Source organism: Lissotriton helveticus, chromosome 3_2 (genome assembly GCF_964261635.1).
Source record: "Lissotriton helveticus chromosome 3_2, aLisHel1.1, whole genome shotgun sequence".
NCBI classification, from domain to species: Eukaryota; Metazoa; Chordata; class Amphibia; order Caudata; family Salamandridae; genus Lissotriton; species Lissotriton helveticus.
In genome coordinates, this window is record NC_136062.1 from 476627198 (window position 1) to 476650059 (window position 22862).

Sequence of the window (22862 nt, forward strand, 5' to 3'; positions counted from 1 at the left end):
CCAGTTTCGCGCAGCAACTCTACCCTAGGATGATAGGTATGGGGCATCCGTGGTGCATATAGGAAAGTAACGCCTAGTTTGCGTGAGATCCTCTGCCATGCATCCATCGTGGCTGTCACTGTGGTCGACGGAATATCCAGTGCACTGATAGGAGCGTAAACGACCCCAGTCAGGGGTAAAGGTATAGCTATCCAGTCTTCTGCAGCTAATTGAGGCATAAACGGGGTGGGTTTAACCCAATGGAACAAATAGTGGGCCTGCGCGCTTAGGTAGTATGCTTCAAAGTCTGGTATATCAAACCCACCTTTGTTATATGGTTGTGTCATAACAGCCAATTTCAAACGTGGTTGTCGCCCACCCAGACCAAACTGATCAATTCTGTGCGTAGTGTTTTAAAGAAATAGGCTCCTGGGTAATACGGGATGTTGAGGAAGTAATATAAAAATCGAGGCAGAATAACCATCTTGATAAGTGACACTCTGCCAGCCATTGATAGCGGAAGGGCAATCCATCTTGTGACACTATCGCTTAATTTCATAATTGCTGTGCCATAGTTTAGTCTCAGCGTCTCCTCCCTATCTCTGTATATTTGTATCCTTAGATATTTCAGGTTAATGTGACACCATTCCATTGGGTAGTCCAAGGGAAAGTCGGGCACTGCAGATGTTAGTGGATAGAATTGCGATTTTTCCCAATTAATTGTTACTCCTGATAGTCCACCAAAGACCACAAATTCTCGCAATAAAGCATTTAGCTTAGTCTGAGGGTCAGCGACATACAACGTAACATCGTCAGCATAAAGTGACACCGATATTTGACGCTGCAGACACCGAAAAGCACTATCATGATGTAATTGTCGTATCCGACAAGCCTGTGGCTCTATCGCGATCGCGAAGAGGAGCGGGGACAGTGGACATCCCTGCCTTGTACCTCTTGTTATTACTATTGGGTCTGATAGGTGCCCATTTATTAGAATTTTGGCCATAGGTTCAGTGTATAGCAGTCGTACCCATGCTATGAACACAGGTAGAAACCCCATCTTCCGCAATACAGCAAAGAGGTATCGCCACTCCACAGAATCAAACGCCTTAGAGGCATCTAAAAAGACCACAGCGAGAGGAAAATGGGGGGCCACCGTCTGTATGAGTGAAAAGAGAGTGCGCAGGTTGTGTGAAGTCGCTCTAGATGGGACAAAACCCGACTGGTCTGGGAGTATGATCCTCGTCATGAGCAGGGACAGTCGTGTGGCAAGGACCTTGGCTAATATTTTAGCATCACAATTTATTAGCGATAGTGGCCTATAGGAGTTGCAAAACCTAGAGTCTTTACCCGGCTTCAATAGGGACGTGATCACCACTTCGCGCATTGATCTGGGAAGTATCCCACCCTCTAAGGAGTCCTCAAACACTTCCTTAAGAACCGGCGCCATAATATTTATATAACACTTATAGAATTCCACCGGTATACCATCTAGGCCAGGTGCCTTCCCATTGCTCAATGACATGATAGCATCCCTAATTTCATCTAGTTCCATGGGCGCACTCAGAAATTTCCTATGTATGTCACTTAACCAGTATAATGCTACATCTCCTAGGAACCCATTCAGATCTACCTCCCCGAAGCCTGTGTGGTGTAAAGGTGCTCATAGTGTGTTTTAAAGGCGTCCGCAATATTATCATTGTCTCTACGAGTCTCTCCGCCAGTAGTTTCGATTTCCATAATTACATTAGTACTGCGCGACGTGCGTATAATTTCCGCCAACGCCCTCCCTGGTCGTTCCCCTTCACCATACCTGCGGGCAATCCAGTATTTGCTACGGAATTTAGTTTCACAGAGTGCCTCCTCCTCGTATTTCGTCAATTTGACCCTAAACTGCTGGTGTGCCTCTCCCCAATCCTTGCCCTGCATTTGGCTCTCTAGCTCCTTCATTTCATCCTCCAGCTTTCGGATTGTGTGTTGTATATCCCGCAGTATCCCAAAACTCTTAGCAATACACCACCCCCTAACCGTGACATTGAAGGCCTCCCAGACCGTCGCTACATCATCAACCATGTCCTTATTCCGAGGAAAAAAGTCTATTATATCAGTTTCTAGTTCTGTCCTAAATACGGGATCCAAAAGGGCAGTGGGTTGTAGGCGCCAAGCATTTCTGGGGCGACCATAGCCAGGCACAGTCAATGTGATTAAGACAGGACAATGATCAGAATGGGTTCTGGCCAAGTGCCTAGCCTCCGTCACCCCGAGAGCCAGTTCTCTGGTCAAGAAACAATAGTCAAGTTGCGCCCATGAGCCTGTGTATGATGTGAAATGTGTGCCTTCTTGCTGCGCGGGATGCATATGTCTCCAACTATCTATCAGCTGCCCCTCCTCAAGTATACCCTGAAGTGTCTCTCTCATCCTAGGGTGGTATTGTGCCTTTCCGTCCGCTCTATCCATAGCTGGTGTAATCGCCACATTGAAGTCACCCCCCCAGATGATGTGTCTTGATCCGGCATCTAGTATTTTCCCCCATAGCATCGTGAAGAACTCTGGAGTATCCACGTTCGGTGCATAGCAGTTAACTATGGTAATAGTACTATCTCACAGTCTCCCCCAGATCATCACGTATCTGCCAGCCATATCCGTTAATTTTCCTAATAGTGTGAAAGGGACCGTACATCTCAACAGTATGGCTGCGCCTCTAGCATAAGAGGAGTAGCTGGAAAAGACACGGAGCCCTGCCCACCTGGTGGCAAAAGAGGGGTTAGTGCGCGGTGGTGTGTGCGTCTCTTGTAGCATTACCACATCAGCCCCATGCCTATCTGAGTATGCTAATATCTGCCTGAATTTCCTAGCATCTTTAAGCCCCCTGATATTCCAAGAGAGTATTGTAAGTTTGGAAGCCGTTTGCTCACCCATCATTAGAATAGGCAAGCCATTCGCACCGCATGAACCATGGCCATAGTGTCATTCCTGCCATCCATGTACCTTGGGAAGCAGTGTCTCCGCGGTATGCCCCATTCCAACCAAGACCCCAAGGGTGTATTATCAAACAACAATAAGTCTTGTGAAACCCCTCTGCCTCCCTCCCCCCCTTTGCGCACCACGGCAGGAAACCGTCCCGCCCCGTAGTAAACAGTTAACACTAAACACTTGGAGAGTACAGTCCTGCAATCTCTCCCTCCCCTTCCCCCCCCCCTGCCCACTGAAGCAGCCCCAACTTGCCAGTACATTTTACTAACCCCCCTCCCCGCATACCCAACAACAACATTGTTGTCAGCAAATTAACAATTTCTAAGCAAGGGGAACACCCGTTAGGGGACATCTCTAGCTGGTCACACAACCACCCCACCTCCCCAAGCCCTCCGACCTGGTGGACCTCTGGGCTACGTTTAAGGAGGGGGAGTGGGGCCTGGAATACATTACCACCGGAACTCTTGGAACCCTTCAGCTGAATGTTCATCAATTGTCCCTAGTCTCGCTATCGTATTTGTAACACCTCCATCCGATAGCAATGTCCATAAAGTCTATATCCATTCTGTAATGATGGCATCTCAGGATTCCTCATCTGTCCCTGGTGAGTTGTCTTGGTTCGTCGGGCTCCGTTTTCTCAGTCCACGTCGCGCTTTGTTCAGCATTCGTAGGTAATCTTCCACCTGTTGCGGATTAGTGAGGAAGCGCTGCTTCCCTTGGTGGGTCACTCTGAGCCTGGCCGGATATAGCAAGGCGTAGTCAATCTGTGCCTCGCGGAGTTTCTTCTTTACCGTAATGAATTTGCGCCGTTCTTCTTGGACTATTGGGGTGAAGTCCGGGTAGATGGAGAATGTCACGCCTTCGTAGGTCAGGGTTTATTTGGTGCGAGCCGCTCGCAGGGCTACATCTCGATCTCGATAATTTAATAGACGAGCAATGATGGGTCTAGGTGGGGTACCAGGCTTCGGCGGCAGACCAGCCACCTGTCTCATCTTTAACTGTCTCTCACAGCTGCACTCTCTCATCTCACTTCCAGAGTCTCGTTCTCCCAGCAGCTGGTGACTGTCATCTCCCCAAAATCTCTTTCCGATGAGTCTGATCTCACCTTTCGACAGGCCTGAGAGAGGCCATTTAGAGAGAGAGAGAGACAGTAGCCTGAGTGCGGAGGGGTTGATCTTCTAATTCACACGAGGGCATGCATGTAAAACTACTACCCATGGTTGGGTAAGTGCTCAATCAATGGCGGCATAATCCGCAGAAGGACACTAAATCTGACACTACAGTGCTGCGAGCCCAAGTGAATAGTTCCATAGAAGGTACAAACACGTGACTCTGGCTCTGGGCAGGGAAATTGGAAGCAGTAATCCTGTGCAGAAGAGATCACTTTTCAAGATGACATCAGAGCTCCGGAGTGGATCCTGGAAGCCTCATATGTGAAGGGGGAAAGGGTTGGAGTAGGAAGGTAGGAACCCTCAAATCTCATCCCACTTAACCCAGGAGCAACGTACTTTACTCATCGGTGGGGCCCATAGCACCACGAGTCAAACATCCACACATCACACTACTCCTGAATCAGTGGAAAGAAGGCGAGCTGCTAGATAGCAGGGTACCTCATTAACCTGTATCCTAAATTTTATATACCAATACATATATGTACATTTCAAAACGTTTTCATTGGACCTATAGAAATAAACATCAAAGTACTCCGCTATTTGGTCGATGGACCAGCTAGTAGAAGTCAGTTAATGGCGATTAAGGCCAGCTCAATCATAATATTCCTATTATTTTATTATTTAATTTGTCATGACTTTTATTCAAAAATAAAAACATAGTTTTATAATTTACAACATTTTATCTAAGTTTTTTAGGAAAGAAAATAGCATTTTCTCTAGACAAGCAACATTTTTTAGCATTTGTTAAATTCATTCAAGAAATAGAAACTTAGAAAGCATATTACCAATCTGCCATAGGAAGATGACAGAACTGCATAGAACAGGTTCCCAAGCTGACTGTCTTTCTAGCCTCCTCGATGTCTCCCTCCCGACATAGAATCTCCGCAATCAATTTCTTTGCCCCATCAAAAATGAAAGTCCAAAAAGTCTTTGCACCATGAAAATTGTTCAGACCGACAGCATGTCGTGGTGCGAAAAATCCACGGAACCACCAACCCTTTTCCTCTTTCGCACAAGCTCTTTTATATCTAACTCAAAATTGAAACTTTTAGGGTCCATACTCATTTCTCATTAGTCCTTTAGAGGGGTGGTAAAGGGCACCTCATGTTCTTCTTGTCCAAACCAGTTCTCAATTTGAAATGTCATTCTCAAATACTTTTTCATGACTAAATTGCACACGTCGCAGCAATTGTCATTCAGTCCTTGTATCTTTTTATTCATAATCAAGTTGCAGCACTGTCTTTCCCAGGCCTTTAAATGCAAGCATCCTTTGGCACATCTCCCGGACATAGGCCAAGCCGACCTTGACATCTCTCGCTCCGAGCATAGACCCTTCAATCATTTCTAGCATACTCCGCGCATGCGTAGTGGCCATCCTTCCCGGAGTCGATTTCATTGTTTCATTTAAACAGCCATTTTCAAACTAGCACGGGCCTCCATGGGAACTAATATGAAAACAAACACAACAGACGTTAGATTTTGAATTTTTCTCTTCTCTTTACCTCCCACCATTCTAATTTTCCCTTTTAGTAGTTACCTAGCAAAAGCACACAAATATGTGTCATTTACTTACCAATTGTATTCCGTTTTGCCACAAAACTTCTAATATAAGCACAAATACACGTTTTATTCAATTATATCTACAATTATCACAGCTCTATATTAATATGACTCTTCGATTAATTAGCTAGTTAATTTTAGCATATTAGCAATTAGTTTTCCCAACATGTGGTGTATATTATTCTATGTACACTTGGTTGATTAGTTTTCATGCTTCACTCGATTAATAAATGTTACAGTTATGAGAGAATTACTTTACAAGGGGTACACATTTTTTTTGCCTCTCCCCTGCTCCACCAGGGGTAGAAGAGAGGTCACATGACAGGCATGTGAGGGAAATGGGAAGCACGCTCTTAATTATTATTATTATTGTTAGTCAGATTTGTATTGCGCGTAGCTGCCCCAGCAACGTGGGCCTCTCCACGTATGTGGTGTCCTGACACCTCTCAAGATCCTATCAGAGCCCTCCCTTCTTTAACACAGACTTGCACGCTTCTCATTCCAAGGTTAGATTTATTGTCCTGGTGGCGTTTAATCGAAAAGGCATTTCTTCTGTGTGTATGCATATCTTGATGCTTTTTTTTGTGTGTGGAGGGACCATAGCACCCCCCTCTTTTTGACTGTCTTCGGTGGCACAAACTCTGCGTCGTTTGGATGTGTCCACCTCTGTTTTTTTGGTTCCTGCTATCCTTTTCTACCACCCTATTACTCCCAAATCAATTCTTTTTTGGCTGTTTGTTTATTTGCGAGACTACTCCCTTCTTATTCCAGTGTTAGCCCATCACACAGCCCGTACCCAAGCCTTGTTTCCTGTTCCTCAGTGTCTCCTCTCTGCAAGCCTTCATCTTCAGTCTTGGTGTTTCCTTGGTTGTCAGTAGAAATAGAGGAAAGACTACCTGTACCATTTTTAGGTCACGCACCTGACGACGCAGCGCGAAGCTCTGTCGCCAGCGAGACTTATTGTCAGCGACTTGTTGATTTCACTAATCAGCAGTTGCTCAAGGCAACGCTATTCTGTAATTTCTAGAATCGTCCTATGGTATGTAAACATGGAAAAGGAAGTGCCAGTAGGAAGCATGCCACCTGCAAGACAGAAGGAAACAAGCATTGGCAAATCCAGTAGCGCTCACCTCCGGGATGCATAGATTTTGCCAATGCCTTTTGACGATGCCTTACAGCTTCAGCAAAAATATTTCTTCCTGATGCTGTGCAGCATGGACTAAAAATAGAAAACGGCATGATGACATGCCACCAATGGCTGTGTCATCATCCTCATCAAAATCCTTATAAATAATAAGGTACAATAAATACATCACAACCAACAGTACAGTTCATTAAACACAAAAATATGTTAATTAAAACAATAGGTCCAATCACTCATATTGGGACTAAGAAAAAATTAATTGGCTGCGTCATTTTATAGGTGCACATGTGTGTGATAACATATGCTTGCACATGCATGTGCCTATGAAATTATGTCATTTTTGTTTCTATTTACCCATACAGGATGGATTGGTAAATACATTTTTTTTAATGAATAAGAGCAAAGGTTTTTTTCTTAAATTTCTTTTTAAAGAGCAGAGGCTGGCAGTAGTCCTTTCTCGCTCTTCAAAACAATTATTTAAAAAACCAGACCGTGTCTGGACAGAGTTAAAGTAAAAATAAAGGAAGGAGAGGGGAGAAGGAACAGCTATCAAAGAAGGGAGCCCCACCAAGGAAGGCAGGAGAAACATGAGGAAGAGAACAACATGGGTATGAGGCGAGAATTACTGAGGGAGTGCAACAGGAAGCATGGGGTAGGAGAGAAGCACATGGGTAAGAGAGAGCAAAACATGGGACTAAGAGAAGCACACGAGGGAGACAGGTGGAAAACACATGCACTATCATGGATTGCCTTTTATAAAAAGAAAAAGTAATTCCCCAAAAGCAGTGGGAGGAGACAAGTCAGCCAATCAAGATGATGGTAGAGAGGATACCTCATTGGGGAGGAACAAATACGAGATGGGACCAAAAAGACAAGGAAAGCCATTGAATAAGAAGCAAGGAAATTAGAGTGACAGGAGAAGCTGGCCAATGGTAAACCATGGGTGGGCTTTAAGCCCACTGTCTGTTCTTGGTAAGCCCACAGTAGGTCGTCCTCACTGCCTGAGCGGGAGCTGCCAGAAGAGGCACAGCTTCTGCTAGTGGTGGGAACCGCCAGACACCACACGCCCGAGACACCCCTTCACCCGCCACTCCATGGTACTTCTTCCCTGCATGTCCTCCCCAGGGACGCTTCGAGGCACTTCTGCCCTCTCCCCCAAAACACCTCTACTGACTGCCCCATCGCCGAGGCCCTGCCGAGGCACCTCTCCTCTCTTCCCCCTTTCCTGGGGTGCTTCTCGGTACTGCTCTCTCCTCGAGGCATTCATGTCTCCCTGCTCCTATGAGCACTCATCGAGGGGCAGCAACCCAGCCACGTAATGGTCAGAGTGGGAGCGCAGAGGACCAGTGAGAGTTGGGATATAAGTGGGAAATAAGCATTGCTTAATTTGTAAAATATTATGTGCCAGGGCTCTGACCAGGAGGCCACTGCAGCTTGCACCACCCATCGCCCCTGTTATCGCTGCCAAAACAACTACTAACCATCTCTCTCGCATGTAAATGCGACAGTTCAGATTATTCCAGGTCCCCAAAGCTAAAGGAATGGCTGGGGAGGTAGGTATTGGCAATTTTAACGGATATTGTATTCCTACACATCCGTTGTTCTGCTCATCTCTAAATTAGATGAGCAGCGCCACCATGTGGTAGACTGTTCTAGGTATGGTGTTGGGATCACTGAAAGAATATCGACTGCCAAAATATCGACTACCCAAAATATAGAGGAAAAAATATCTACAGCAAAAATATCGAGTTTGTATGTACAAACAGGTAAGTACAAAAATATCGAGTACAAAATATCGTTTACAAAAATATAGTTGTAAAAAATATCGTATTTACTAAAAACAGTGTTAAATTAAATTAATATTAATAATTAATTACTAAAATATACTTAAAATTACTTAAATTAACTTATAATAATTAAATAATTAATGAAAGTTAAATAAATATTTTTTTATTTCATATTTATTAAACATATATATATATAGTAATAAAATATAATAAAATAATACCCAAAAACTGAAAACTGACCCTGAACCCTAAAAATACCCCTTTACCCAAAAACTGAAAGCTGACCCTGAACCCTAAAAATACCCCTTTACCCAAAAACTGAAAACTGACCCTGAACCCTAAAAATACCCCTTTGCCCAAAAACTGAAAACTGACCCTGAACCCTAAAAATACCCCTTTACCCAAAAACCCAAAACTGACCCTGAACCCTAAAAATACCCCTTTACCCAAAAACCCAAAACTGACCCTGAACCCTAAAAATACCCCTTTACCCAAAAACCCAAAACTGACCCTGAACCCTAAAAATAAAAACAATATTACTTCACTTACCTTAAAAACGATATTACTTCACTTACCTTAAAAACGATATTTTGGCTGTCGATATTCTGTCCTGTCGATATTTTCTCCAAACGATATTTTGGAGTCGATATTATGTCCAAACGATATTTTGGAGTCAATATTATGTCTGTGTACCATGGTGTTGGCAATCAGGTGCCAGTGCTGAGCACAGGAAACCAATTAAGTGCCGGTGCTGAGCCCCGGAAAGCACCGGCTCAAATTAAGCACTGTAGTGGACTCTCCAGAGGGACGTATGACATTACAACGCATACTTTTACAACGCCTACCTTTACATCGCAAGTTTTACAACGCATACCATTACAACGCATAATGCTTTTGGACGCTAAATAGTGAATAGTTTAATTTACTATTCCAACTCCAGTCCCCGTGGATAGTAGGGAAGGTGTTGGATAGTACATTAAACCTATTCCCTATCCTAGAGCGCCCCCCAGCGTTATGCGTTGTAATGGTTTGCACTGTAAAAGTTGCGTTGTAATGGTAGTTCGTTGTAAAAGTTTCGTTGTAAAGGCTGTATACCCTCCAGAGTGACACCTTCCGGCCTCCAGAAGCGGTCTGCAGACGACAAGAAGACTGATCTCTATAATGAACAGTAATTATTGGGCCGTCAAAATAAAGAGATTGGGTCAGTGGAAAAACGAACTAGGCCATTTTTTCCAAAACTTCTCAGACTAAATAGATGTCTTGAACGAATGAACTTAAGAGAGATCGGCGGTTCTCAACAAGTGCATTAAGCCTGTTGGTCCTGATGAGAACCGTAAGACTTAGAGCGGGGTTCAAAACGCATCGACCGTGGGTTTAGCCAAACATGTTTTTTCCCAAAAAAGTACCCTGTGCATTTTGATCCAAGACTTGTAATAATCATCATTATAATTTGGCTACCACAGAGGCACTTTCATCTCCAGGGGAAGCCTGGTGGAGACGACGGGTTGTGTGCTGGCCCCGGAAAAGCCTACAGAAAATCTGAAACTCACAAGAAGAGAATACAATAGTGAAAACAGCAGCATGCATCCATCTCTGAATCTGGAGAGCCCGGAGCGGGAGGCTGCCATGATGAGACAATACAACAACACATCAGCATGAGGGCTGCGGCTAGAAGCACAACTGCACCAGGACACCACAGCGCTCCCGAATGTCAGGAACAATGTAGTTTTTCATGGTGTGGCAGACAAATGACGTTCCGAAGTTTACCCCAAGGCTATTTACATAGTCAAACAATATGTCACTGGCTGGTGGCAGAGCATTTAGATGAGGTGCCAGTAATTCCTGGAGTGCAGCTTTGTCATTACATTGATGACATAATGATACAAGATGAAAATGCTAAGATCTCTGAGGCAGAGGTGTAAGTGCAGAATTCTGACATTGTTGGATTGGCGAGGTGGGCACACCAGAAGTGTTGACATTTTGGAGAACAAATTACTAGCAGATCATTGCATGGCTTGCTGCTGTGGGATTTGTCGTTGCTGGACTCCTTTCGGCAGGGTGCGAGTGGGGCCGAGAATGGCTGGAAGGGTCCCAAGGCGAGGCAGTGGACCGTCAGCGCAGAGCGAACTAATTTCTGACCCAGAAAACGAATGTTTGGGAGTATTTGGCGCAGACCGTCTTGAATCGCTCATATTTCTGCATGTCGAACATGAAAAGCCTCCTTGACGTGGTCTCAACTTGTTTTGTGACTGTGCCAACTCCTGCTGCCGTCTTTTTGCAGTTCTTCAACATTTCCCATACTGATACTGATGCTGACATCGATGATGTGCGATCACATTTTTCAATTTATGAATTGTGTAGGTCTTTTCCGGAACTACGTAAGTTTAAGATAGTTACTTTTAACATTACTGAAGGTGATGTTTGCTACAATTTTACGTGTGACCCGAAGTTGATTGGCAAGTGTGTACAAATTCAACTGGAAAATAATTTGTCAACCCTTTCTCTACATGAAAAGACTTTGTGCTCCAATCAGAGAATTAATATGTGCTTTTTTGGTTCATAACTCTATGTTTTGAGATGACGGATATTTGTGGTGGTAATTCACCAGTGTGACGATGTCTCCGGAGCACTTTGGATCTACCCGCCGAGCCACATCATGTCTCTTGAGTGACCCTCACCAAGTAGACGTCCGGAATATGTATGGACCTTATTCGGAAGGAGACGGACCCCGTGTTCCATCGGCGGTAATGCACCAGTGTCACGATGTACATATTCCGGACGGAGTCCAAAATGTATGACCGATTCCCGGTGGAGCTGCCCAGCCAGCTATAGGAGAGACAGGCTCTGGCACATCGCTATGACCGTCACCTACCCAGTCGGACCTCGGACTTATATCTCGTCTCTTTCTCCACTGCTAACTCTTGGTCCCTTCCTGATTCTCATTTTTATCCGGCGGAGTCCGAAATGTATGACCGATTACCGGTGGAGCTGCCCCGACAGCTATAGGGGAGACAGACTCTGGCACACCACTATGGTCGTCACCTACCCAGCCGGACCTCGGATTTATGTCTTGTATCTTTCTCAGCTGCTGACTCCCTCCACTGGATTCCCTGCTCTCCCTGACCTTTTTCTTTTTTTACCCTCTCTTTTCTGTGGATCTTGTTTCTAATGATTGCTAATAACTCCTGTATTGAATTTGTAACCTCTCTGTAATTAAGGTGATTATTTTTGTAATTTGTAACACGATGTTGCCTTGGTCAAGCGCTAGACCTAGTTTTTTGGCCGATGCCCGGTGGAGCTACTTGATAGCTATAGAGGAGATGGCCCCCTTTGGCCGTCACCTACCCAGCCGGTCTTTGGGCAGACCTTCCTTTGTCTCGCCTTCGCATTCTCTCTCCCACCCCTTTACCAAACCGCCTTTCCCCCTCTATCCCCCATTTTTTTCATCCCCTATGCTTTTGAAATGTTTTTCCGTTGAGACCTAGCTATTTGGCCAATGCCCAGTGGATCTACCTGATAGCTATAGAGGTGATGGGCTATGGAACTCCCCCTCGGCCGTCACCTACCCAGACGGACTTTGGGCAGACTCTCCCTGGTCTCTCCACCTTATTTGCTCCTACCCTTTTACCCTACCCCCTCTCCCTTATAAGCTCCATTTATCTTGTCTTTACGATCTTGAAATGTTTTTCTAGTAACTGATGTAACTGGTAACTGATGTAATTTTGTAACTTTGTGGAACCCTATGTAAAACGCTCTGATACCTCCGGGTCTAGCCAGCGCTATATAAAACTCAAATAAATAAAATAAATAAAAATTCTTTACTTTAAGCCATATTGTAAAAGCAGCCCATGTTGCACCGCAGTCCGCGCTGCTGTACAATATATCTACGAAATATTTTTAAAAAAAAGCAAAATAGCTCTCACATATGCAGGTGCTATTTGGCTTTGTTAATGTTTTTTGGTTATGTTTATGTTTTTTTTAGACAGGCTGGATTTTTGAGGGGGCAGGAGGAACTGAGGCGGGGGAAGCAACGTAACAGACAGCAGGTGGAGGGTGAGAAGGGCAAGCAGCACAAGCGAGAGATAGAGATGTTAATGTCAAAAGGTGGTGAAGATATGAGTTTTCTAAGGTATTTTGTATCTAGTTTGCTTGCTTGAAGGAGTTCATTCATCAAAATATTTTAAAGAAGGGCAGGGTACCAAAAGTACACAAAGTCAAACATATTCCACTAATTTTGAGAACCCTTCTCAAGAGGAGAATAGAGAAAACATGTGAAAGTGAAATAATAGCACCAACTGAATGGCTCCACTCTATAGTGGTGCCATGGAAAGCGGGGGGAAGTATTAGTATGTGTGTTGCTTTCAGAGATTTGAATGCGTGCATATGGGTGGATCAACACCCACTCTTCAACATTAATCACATTTTATCCACAGTGAGCGGTGCCAGGTTTCTCATCATTATTGCTTAGAAAGGTGTACCATCAAGTCATGTTGCATCCTGAGTGGAGGCACTTACTGTATAACACCCAAGGCGGCATTTAGACTTTGTGTCCTTGTCTGCTGTATTTCAACACATGCTACTGTGCCTGTTGGGAGGACTCGACCAAGTGTCTTTTTCTGAGATAATATTTTGTTGTGGGGCTCTGATGAAATCGAGCATGGTTTGATGTTAAGAAAGGTGCTGGTGCTGAAGAATGCTGGTTAGACTGTTGGGTCGAATAAGTGCAAATCCTCAGTGATCATGGTAGTGTATATGGGCAAAACATTCTGTGGAGAAGGAAGCAGATCAAAGGTTAAGTCGATGGAGGTGACAGAAAGAACCCCCTGTCCGAAATACAAGCAGAGATCCTTCATGGGTCAGGCAGAGTATTATGCTAGGTTTGTGGACCATTTGACTGTGTAGACCTCGTTAAGATTAATGATGAGGAAAGGCATAACATTTGATTGGTCAATGGAAGGTGAAATGGCTTTTTGAAGCATCAAGGTAAGTCTATATTGAATGCCTTCGAATTAAAGCTGTGTGATCACCACAATAAATTCATATTAGTTACAGATGCTGACACGTATGGGCTTGGAGCAGCATTGATGAAGTGGTGGCGCTGGCTTCAAGCACATTCAAGGGGGCAGAAGTAATTTATTCCGTTCTAGAAAAAGAGGCATTGCCATGTTGGTCAGGAGTGAAGTATTTCTAGACATATTTGGGGTACAGCTTTGAAAGTGAGAACTGATCACAAACTCTTTATTGATTAATTTACATAGAAAGGAGCGAGACAGGCAATGCTACAGTTCGCTAAAACAGCTGTATAGGTTGCAGGGGCGTAATGGATGCCCTCGCAGAGGTTAGGGGGGTGGCACAGGTCCAGCAGCCCATCTGCTGAGAATCTATATAAATTAAACAAATCCAAATATTTAAAAGCTGCATAGACAGAAGCCGGTCAGTGGCCGGTCAGAGGCATGTTAGAGGCATGTTAGAGGCCTGTCATAAGTGGCAGAGGTGAATAAAAATAAATCACTAAAGATTGCCTCTCATTTGAGGGTTTTTGGGAGGATTAAAAACATGTTTCACTCTTGCTTCTTAAAGGCATAACCCAAAGGCACCTCATGGCACGCTTAGGTTGTATATTATTATTATTATTATAATTATTATTATTATTATTATAATTGAATTTATTGAGCGCACAGCTACCCGGAGGTTTCCAGGCGCTAAAGCAAACAGAAGATGAGCCAAGTTTAGGAGACTATGGGCATGCATGTTAAGTATTAAAAAGCCAGGTCTTAATTCCTTTGCGGAATGTCAGATAACAGGTTTCAGAACGCAGGAATTGAGGCATGGAGTTCCATAGGGAGGGTGCCAATAAGGCGAACGAGCGACCTCCCATTTTGGCTCTGTTGACGTGGGGGATCTGAAACTTGTTTTGTGTGGAAGATCTCAGTGTACGGGAGGGGGCATATTGCTGCACCAAAGAAGACAAGTATTTCGGGGCTTTACCCATTTTGATGTGGTGCATGATACAGAGGGCTTTAAATTTCACCCGGCTCTCAATTCGCAGCCAGTGCAGATTGCGTAGATGGCTGGCGGCCGAGGACCTGACAGGTAGGTTACAGATCAGGCGGACTGCCATGTTCTGAACCACCTGAAACTTCTTTATTACCTCCTTACAGGCGCCCAGAAAAAGAATGTTCCCGTAGTCCATCCGTGAGATGACAAGGGCCTGGACCACGGTTCTCAGGGTGTCGGCTGGAAGCATCCACGTGATTTTTCTCAACCACCTGATGATGGTGGTACAGGTGGCCGAGACTTTTACAGCATGTTGTTTCAATGATAACTGGTTGTCAAGAAGAACTCCGAGGTTATGGGCTGTAACTGAAGGTGTAGGTAGGGGGCCCATCTGAAGAGGACAATGTTGCGGGCCCCAGAGCGATGTGTTTGGACCGAATAGGAGCAGCTCTGTTTTGTCACCATTTAATTTTAATTTGTGACTGAGCATCCAGTTGGAGATATGTTTTAGTCCAGACTGCAGGGAGGACGTAGGAAGATGTTTATTAGTGGAGAGCGAGTAGACGATTTGTGTATCGTCTGCATAAGAATAGATTGTGAGGCCTGCTTGCTCTGCCAAGAAAGCAAGAGGTCTCACATAAAGGTTGAAGAAAAGGGGACTAAGAATAGACCCCTGGGGAACACCGTGAGGAGAGGAAAAGATAGCAGAAGCAGAAGTGGAGGAAAAGACTTGAAAAGTGCGATTGGAGAGAAAGCTAGCAATCCAGGCCAGGGCCGGACCATCAATCCCCACAGATTTCAGGGTGGACAACAAGATGGAATGGGAGACGGTGTCAAATGCGGAACTCAAATCTAACAAAATGAGTGCCACTGCCTCCCCGTTGTCCACCTGTCTTCTGATGGTCTCAGTCACACCAAGGAGCGTGGTCTCAGTGGAGAAGCCAGCCCTAAACCCAGACTGTGAACAGTGAAGAAGGTTGAAAGATTCAGTGTAAGAGCTAAGAAGAGAGTTAACGTGTTTTTCAAGAACCGTAGAATAGCAGGAAAGCAAAGAGATAGGACGGAAGTTCGAGGGATTGTTTGGGTCCGCGTTGGCCTTTTTTAGCAATGGAACCACCATCGCATGTTTCCATTCATTAGGAACAGTAGCTTCAGCAAATGAAGCATTCAACATATCCAAGATGATCTGGAGTATGGCTGGATCCAGGGTGCACAATATTTGAGGAGGCATAGGATCAAGGGGAAAGCCCGATTTTATTTCATGCAAATATTTTTGAAAGAGCATGGGGGAGATTGACTCCCAAGAATGGAGTTGGGGAGCAGTGGGAATTAAACTAGAAGCATCAGCAAGACAGGGGGTAGGAAATGAGGGCTCAAGAGTGGTAGATGCACTGGGAGTGGCGCTAAAAATGGCATAGATCTTGTCTATTTTCTCCCGAAAGAAGTTTGCCAGGGCGTTACATTGTATTGTGTCCAGAGAAGGGTCTTTAGGTGCGGAAGACATGCCAGAAAGATCTTTTATTACTTTGAACAAGGCCTTCGGTCTATTTTGGGCATTGAGTATAGTATTATTAGCATGACTAGCTCTGGCGGTATCACAGGCAGACTGGTAGGCCAGGAGGGCGGCCTTGTATTTTGTTTTCTTATCTGTGCAATAATTGGAGCGCCAAATGCGCTCCAGTTTCTTGCAACGAGATTTTTCCTGGCGAAGTGAGTCATTAAACCAGGGAGCCGGAGGATGATGGATCTGTGACTTATTTCTCTGGGTGGGGAGACATAAATCTAAGGCCGTTGTCAGCCAAGAGCTGACAGCAGACACCTCCTTAGTGGAAATAGAGGAAAACATAGGTTTAGAATTTTCAAGGCAGTTGTTCAGTTTATCCTTATCTAATCGTTTCCAGTTCCTACTAGCTTTATGAGAATGAGGGCTAATGGAGGAGTTGTTGGCCGAGATCTTGATTGAGAAGTTAATGACAAAGTGATCAGACCAAATAACTGGGAAGGAAGAGTGATGAGTAATACAGTTGAGGTTAGAGATAATGGGATCTAATAAATTGCCGGCTTTATGGGTAGGGCCGGAATTATGTAGATGGAGATCCAAGGCGGCTAAGTCCTGAAGTAAGCGCATGCTAATAGGACAAGATGCAAGATTAAAGTGAATATTTAAATCACCCACTATGAGGAAGTTAGTGGATTTCAATATCAAAGGGGCAATGAACTCTGGAAAAGAGGAAGCCCATACACTGGCCGAGCCAGGGGGACGATAGATCAAAGTTCCAGTCAGAGTAAAATAAGGAGTAAGAAGAAGTTTAAAAAGACCAGCTTCGCAATTGGGTAGATCTAAGTCTTCCCATTTGCAAGAGAATTCTCTTTTAAAAATTACCGCAATACCTCCGCCCTCCTTGAGAACACGGTTTCTCCCCACAAAGGTGTAATTATTGGGGAGAGCCATGGCAATGTCAGGGCCGGAGCTCTCATTAAGCCATGTTTCCGTTACAAACACGGCTGCCGGGTTCGCTGACTCAAGGAGGTCAAAGATATCTCTCTTGTGCTTGGAGAGAGATCGGCAATTTATGCTGATAAAGTTCAGAGCAGGACAGATTTTAAACGTAGTAGAAGAAGCCTGAAGCGTGGCAGGAGGAGTGATCCAGAAGGAGGAAGATAAGGAGTCTGTGACCGAGGTGACAGAGTCTAGGGTAAGGGCACATATAGGACATTTTAACGGCGCATCTTGACAATTAAAAGTGGGGGCAAAGGTACAGGGAGGTAGCTGTAGACTCAATAAAGCAGAGCGGGAATATGTTATGTGACCGGGGGCAGGAGGTATGGCCCCTGGTCCCGACCTGGCGCGGACGGGCGCAGACGGGCAGGACTTTGGCACAACTTCGGCACGAAGTCGGCGCTCCCGCTGCGCTCGTCCGCTGCGCTTCCGCCATTGCGTCATTAAATACCCAGAAGAAAGAAATACACTAGCCCGCTAACCTGCCAATGAGCCTGCAGGGCGGAAGTGAGTATGTGAGGCCGGATGAGTCTCGCTTGAGTGGCCCCGCCGCTGCAAACGGCACAAGCCGTGGCGGATCGGTGCCTAGAGCGGAGAAATGACAGGCCCAAGAGAAAGCGTTGCGCCGAGGAGCGGCGTTCAGACAGGTAACTTGTTTTTAATCAACAATGTGACCAAAATAGCGCGTAGCGCCGATAAGCAGCAAACAGAATAAAAACACAGAGGAAATGTTTAAAATAATGCAAAATGCATGCGCAGAGCCTCAGCGGCCTGCTACACCAGCTATCAGGTAGAACACTACATACAGGTAGATCACTACATTTTTGTGCCTGGCAAATTTGATATAGTGATATGTACATTTTCAATCACACCCACACTCTCCTGCCATTTTATGAGAAACCTCCAACTCGTTGTGGCTTTTTATTCAAGTTCATTTGCGTTTGGGAACTTGTTGTTTTGTCTTTAGCTTTTAAACATGTGATCAGAAATCTTTGTTTGCGCCCATGCTTTTGGATAAAATGCCAGGAATGACTGACGGTGTCCCATGTGACATGTTGCCAGTTGTCATCTGTACACATTTATCCCATTCATACCTCATCACATGTTTTGTCGCATAGGCTTGCTCTGCTGCTGTGGTGTTCTACCTGATTGTGTGAGAGCTGCTTTCACAGCTGCTGCCACTACAGTACCTCTCTAATGAAGGTGGCTGTCATTGCCTCGACCTTCCCATGGTGTATCGCTCTTGTGAGGGATGTCTGCAACACTCATGTTTCCGGAGCTGTATCTGTTTCTTGAAGGAGACCTCTACAGCTGCTGCTCATATTTTTCATGTTTAGTGTGAGAGAAGCTTGCACATCTGCTGCCCATGCTGGACCTGTTTTGCTACGGAAGCTTGCACTGATGCTCACAGTAACGTACTGTTGTGAGAGTGATTTGAATACTGATGTCCATCCTGCCCCTTTTTTGTGTCGATAAAGTTTGCAATGCTGTCACTCGTGGTGTGCCTGTTCTTTGTGTGAAGGAAGCTTGCACAGAGGTTGCCTCTACTGTGCCTGTTTTGCACCAGGGAAGCTTGCAGTGCAGCTCTGTGTGCTATTTCTCTTTTGTGTGAAGAAAACTTACACCGGTGCTTGACCTGCATGAGGACATTTTACTCTCCTTTGCAATGCGTCTACCTCCGTAGTACCTGCTGTGGGGGTGTGAATGAGGGTTGCACTGCTGCTGCCTATGTTAGACCTGGGATTTCTGGTTGGCTAGGGCTTGCGCCAAAGCCAGGCAGAAACTACCATTCTAGTCAGGGCAAGGGAGTCACACGCCAAGATAACCCCTGCTCACCCCCTTGGTAGCTTGGCACGAGCAGACAGGCTTATCCCGGAGGCAATGTGTAAAGCATTTGCGCACGGGGAAACATCCTTTACAACGAAACGTTTACAACGCACTACCATTACGACGCAACTTTTACAACTCAAACTATTACAACGCATAGCGCTTGGGGGCGCTTTAGGATAGGGAATAGGTTAATCTACTATCCAATAACCTTCCCTAGTGTCCACGGGGACTGGAGTTGGAATAGTAAATTAAACTATTCATTATCCAGCGCCCAAAAGCATTATGCGTTGTAATGGTATGCGTTGTAAAACTTGCGATGTAAAGGTAGGCGTTGTAAAAGTATGCGTTGTAACGTCATACATCCTGCGCATGCACACAACAGCAACAACATCCTAGGCACACCACAAAAGGAACTCCACACAAGGTTATATAAAAATAACATTTGTATTGTCAAAACACATCAAATAGTAATCACACAATATACATTGTGCCAACCGGCACGGGCAATATTCACAAGGGATTATTTACACCAGGACAGGGCCACGTGGGCCACTGTCAGAATCAGCACTTAGCAGAAATAGAAATACTGTTAGAAATAGCACTTTGTAGATCATAGGATAATAATCACTTTAGCACACAACCAGTAACTACTGGTACCAGGTGAGTACCACCTACGCAACACCACAGTACAGTAATACGCACCGGTTCCAAAATACAACATAATCAGTGATATTCATGCCTTTTATACTGTAAGCTCTTTTTGCCCCCCCCCCAACGACCCTCCCCACCCCTGTCAGTGCGCCTCGCTCAACTCATATAAATGCAACAACCATGAGTACCCTCCTTCTAGTAACGTGCTCTATTTTACCCAATAGCGTTAGGGGGACAACGTCGACCACCTACGCAACCCTAACCACTTTAGGAGAATATTGCGCAGGGAACCAGGACCTCACTAGCAACACCTGTACTAGGACAAAAACAACTACCTAAGTATCACAATACCTGTAGGGGTATAAGCATGAACATATTACACATGATGCATCACAACATTCAGAGGTGTAGGGGAGGAAAACACATGATGCATAAACGTACATTCAGCGGTGTAAGAACAAGGCAAATGATGCATCAAAACACATTCAGAGGTGCAGGAAAACACAATTGCGCAAAAATCACATTAGGGCCTTGCGCCCTACCCACATACCAGCCCCCTGGCCAACTGGCCATCCAACAAGGGGACTCAAAAATCCCTGTGTTCAGAATGTCAGGGCGCGCTGCCAATGCAGCGCCAGTCAGGGGTGGGCCACCGGCGCAAACCTAAACGTTGCAGCTGCCCACTAATTGCTGGGCAGCTGGGAACCACAACAGGGTTGAAACGGTGCAGCTGCCCACTAATTGCTGGGCAGCTGGGAATCAATAAAACTGCGACAGGGCCCTCACTGACCCTCTAACAGAACTGCGCCATCTGTTGGAGCCCCACAGGCTCTGAAACTCTGCGCACATTGGAGCCACACAGGCTCTGACACAACATATGCCCCCAACCGTTGGAGTCCCCCCTCTGGGGACTCGTGATCAAAAGAAATGCCCCCTATATACTGTGGAGCGTTGTGAGGGGAATGGGCCTTTTAAATAAAGTGTGCCCCAGCATTGGAGTCATCCGAGACTCGGTAAAACCGTTGGGGCGGCCCACTGCCCTGTGGGGCCGCCCTAACAACACCACCGTCACCGTGCCTTTCACCGGCACCAACAGTAGCCCCCCACGGAGCCACACGGGGCTCAGCTAGATAATACACGGGGAGCAGCCCACTGCCAAACGGGGCCGCTCCAACTTGTGCCCTCAACAGGACCAACAGCAGCCCCCACGGAGCCCTACTCACCCACTCCGTCCTTATGGGGCTACTCTTCTCTGGGAGGCGGTGGCGTTTCTCCTGCGGGGCTTCCCGGGACTCCTGGGAGCCCCGCACTGCCATCGACGGCCTCGGCCTCCATATTCAAGTCTCCCGGGCCTCTTCTCTCGCGGCAGCGTCGTCTTCCACCCAGGGGTGAGCGCTGAGCCAATTCCAGCGTGGCTCTCTGCACGAGCCCCTCCTGACGCGGCACTGCTCTTCCCCGGGGACCAGCCAATCAGAGCGCGGCCCCGCGGGACGAGCCCCCAACAGCTAGCCAATCCCAGTGCGGCCTCTTCGGTTTCTCGTCCGCGGCCCCGGGCGACGGACGGCTCATTTTTGCGGGCGACATCGAGGGGTAGGCTCCCTCAGGAATAAAATAAATGTGGAAGCGGGATGGCACCCCTTAATTATCAAAAATAAGGCAAATTAAGACGCAGGGTGGGCACCTGCGCACTCGGGGGTATATAAGGGGCAGGAGTGCTTCTCTCCCAGGGAAAACAACCGCGCTCTTGCCCCGAAAGGAAAATAAAGCGCTCTCAAGGCGCTAGAGGTATAGATAGTACCAACAGGCCCCCAGAGATGACCCCTATAACAAGAAGGGTCCCAGAAACACGGGACCAGGCTTCCAGGGCAAATAAGGTCCCCCAGCCATCCCCAGGCCAGGCAGAGGGGCCCCATGAAGAAGTCCTCCAGCAATCCAGGGATCCAGGGGCTGGGCAGGGCCCAGGGAGGCAAGCCTTCCCCTGGGCCCAAGCAGCAGCACCCCCCTGGTTGATTCCAGTCAGAAACAAGAACATTTGACAAGAGGTCACAGCCTCCTTTTATACAGAGAAATCCTTTGTCTAAAGGTGCAGGGTGGGGGAAGAACCAGTCGCAGCTGGTCTGGGAGCACCCTTGATGTGCTCAGCCCCTCACTCTATTCACTGGCAGGGCTAGGGACATTAGACGCACCACAGGGTGCGGAGCCAGCATTGTGTGGGGAAAGCCCAGCCCTATTCAGGACCCAGGTGCAGCCCCTCCCTCACATCAGCATGCTAATCTCTCCATTCACCACCGGGGCAGACCCACACAGACTCCTAGAGCCAGGCTCCCCAGCCAGCTTCAGCCAATCACGTGCCAGCATACTTACTACACACGCACACCCATGTCTAGAAGTGGCACTTCCCCACTAGACGCATTCATGCCGCATACATCATTACGCAGCATTCAATCTCACGAGTTCTCACGAGTTCGCACATACCAAACTAGACCCTGCACTCCCCACACATCAGGAACTACCATGGTCACACATATTCCCCATGCATTCCTATGGGAGGGCAGGTCACTCACCACACAGACACAGAGAGCTCATGCACTTTACACTGTACCACAGTGAAAAAGTACGCAGAGGCCTAAAATCACCAACACCAGGTTACAGAAACAGGCTAGGAAAAAGCAAAAGGTTTCGGGGTGAACCTGCCAAAAGGGCCAGGTCCAACAAACAGCTTCTTGTGGACGTGACCTGCTCCCGTAGGTGCTGTACCTGTGGTTTGAGTGAGAAGTTTGCTCTATTGTGGCTTTGGCTATTGCTTTCTATTGCAAGTTTTGAAAATCATCCTATGCCCTTAGGCAGAGGGTCATAAATAACCCGGTGAGGAGAAGCATGTGGATAGAACTGAGGGTGTAGGAGTTTAGGACTCAAGCATGGTGAGGAGAAAGGCTAAGAACATAAGAGTTAAAAAGAAGGAAGAGAGAAGCAACGGAATAGTGAAGGAAGAAGAACATTGAAGTAGAGGTAAAGGGAGAGACAACCAATGGGGAAAGGAAATGTGAGGGGTAGAAAAAAAAAGATTGGAAAACACCTCTATGGAAGAGAATGAAAGGAATGGGGATAACACATGAGAAAGAAAACATATGATAGATAAAGAAAAAGCAAAAGAGTTGCAAGAAAGGGACTAATAATTAAAAAATACAAGATTAGGAAGAAATCAAAGGGGGAGATGAAAAGGACAGAATACTACACATAAAGAAAGAAACTGACTGGAAAAGAACAAA